General features: G+C 44.4%; 1 non-coding gene across 1 annotated transcript; it reads right to left on the bottom strand.

The window, feature by feature from the left end:
- Positions 1-998: 998 nt before the first annotated feature.
- On the bottom strand, positions 999-1,080 carry trnal-aag (transfer RNA leucine (anticodon AAG)). The gene has a single exon. It is a non-coding gene; the product is annotated as a tRNA-Leu (tRNA).
- Between the last annotated feature and the right edge of the window lie 999 nt (positions 1,081-2,079).

The following is a 2,079-nucleotide window of genomic DNA, read 5'->3' as shown; positions in this document are numbered from 1 at the left end:
CTGTACAGAATTTATCCTTATGGGCAAATCCCATGCCTTTTAATTCAGGTGAATGCAAGTGTTCGTTTCCTTTCTGGAACAACTTGTTTTGAAAGAAATCTATACAGCTTGCGAAAGATGAAACACAAATCTTGCTTATCAGTGAAGAAGAGGTACTCCCAGCAGGCCAGCTAATACCAGCAGTGTTTTTTTTCACCCTAACCCAGAGAATGGAGAAAAGCGAAGCGCCTGTGGCTCTGCAGTGTAATCAGTTCGCGAGTTCGGCGTTTAGCTGAAAGAGTGGTAAATGCAGCTCGCCCCAGCCCGTCCTTATTCTTTTAAAGAGGATAAAAAATTAACTTCGCCGCCATTACTACCAGCTCTAAAAGACTGCCATGGGCACGGAAAAAAACACACTACAGATGACTTTTCTGGAACCGAAGCAGAGATTCCTTTACGAACCAACTGATAAAGCTCAGCCAGTGAATACTGTTAACAGAATGTGAAAGCACGATCAACTTTGTAACTGCAACCACAGGAAAAACAGCAAGAAGCAGGCTCCATTCCCCATTTAAATCTGTCGTGCGAGGCATGCTTCTTGAACGCATGAAGTAAATCCCACGATTGCTTTTGAACTTGGATAAAGTACTTCCAAAGGAGCGCTATGCGCAAAGATTTAACAAGCTCAACCCCCGCCAACGATTCGGTGTGAAGAAGCAGAACATTCAAGTTTCACAGACAGAAGCGGCACGCCAGCACAGCCAACATTAAAACGGAGGGCACACTACGATTTGCATTGACACAAAAGTGATCTGGGCAGACGTCGTTCCCTGCATAACGCAAAAAGTGGCAAAGCGCTTTTGGGTGGAGAGGACGCAAGAAGGTTTTTGTTTTGTGCCTTGATGTCAAGCTGAGAAAGTATCTTTAAACACTTTGCTTAGTTTCTCGAGAGACTGCCAAAAAGCAGTTCCCTCCCTTTCGTCTGAAGTCAGCTGAAAGGAGGTGGCGACAGAAGCACCTGGCAGCGGTGGGATTCGAACCCACGCCCCCGAAGAGACTGGAGCCTTAATCCAGCGCCTTAGACCGCTCGGCCACACTACCCGCTGTGCGCTGTCTCTTTGTCTCATTACTTGCTCGGAGGAGGTCGGGTGGGTTTTGCTCTTGTCGCCCGACTTAGTGGCGTTATGACCGTGGAACCGACTGCACCTGCTTTTTCTGAGATGCTTCCCCTCTCATGGCGAGATCTCGACTTCTTTAACACCTCTGGATAAAGATCTTCTGTGGAGCAGGTTTCAGACCTCTGCGTAAAGCACCCTTGATGTCATTTTATTTTTACAGCAGCCGCATCCGGAAAGTTGTGTCTTTTACGTTTTATTTGAACAACAAAACTACATACAATACAAACAAGAACACATATAACGTATCAAGAAAATCATCAGGGGCACATGCTATAATACAATTACACTTTATGAAAAACGATTACAAAAGGTAAATAAAGATAAGGTCCGCACAGCTTGTTCTTACATTTCGAAAGAGTCCGTAAATACCCCTTTACGTCTATTTTGAACTGTTCAAACGTAGGACTCTTCCCAGACCATTTCACTTTATACCACATTCCTAAACGAGGATGCATCTCCTGTTTTAGAACTATTTTGGCCGTGTGGCTTATACAACACACCCACAGTATTCTAATGGTGGACTGCAGATCTGTGCTATAGTTCAGTCGAATTCGAAGGATCCAGCAATCGTACTGGATTTGACTGGGATTCTGAAATGTCTCTTGCAAAAGTATTCGGGTTTGCTTGAACCTTTGATAAAAAAAGTGACCTGATCTGAAACTACCCAGCTTACAATCTCTGAGGTAGTTGTCACTAAACTCGGACGTGATGTGGCACACGTGCCGTGTGCCTTTACTTTTGTAAAAAACTGGTATCGGGAAAAGTTTCTTAATATTTCTTTTGATTAGCATGCAAGAAAATGTGATCATTACCTATGGAATTTCCCGCCAGCGTGGAGCTTGAATTCACAACCTTGAGATTCAGTGTTCTAGAGTCACAGAAGAGGTCGGCCTGGTCTTCAGTTTGCCAACGATAAGCTCCG

Source organism: Atractosteus spatula (genome assembly GCF_055471065.1).
Source record: "Atractosteus spatula isolate fAtrSpa1 chromosome 10 unlocalized genomic scaffold, fAtrSpa1.hap1 SUPER_10_unloc_9, whole genome shotgun sequence".
Classification (NCBI taxonomy): domain Eukaryota; kingdom Metazoa; phylum Chordata; class Actinopteri; order Semionotiformes; family Lepisosteidae; genus Atractosteus; species Atractosteus spatula.
The sequence above is the reverse complement of the archived record's forward strand: the minus strand, read 5'-3'. Positions and strand labels throughout refer to the sequence as shown.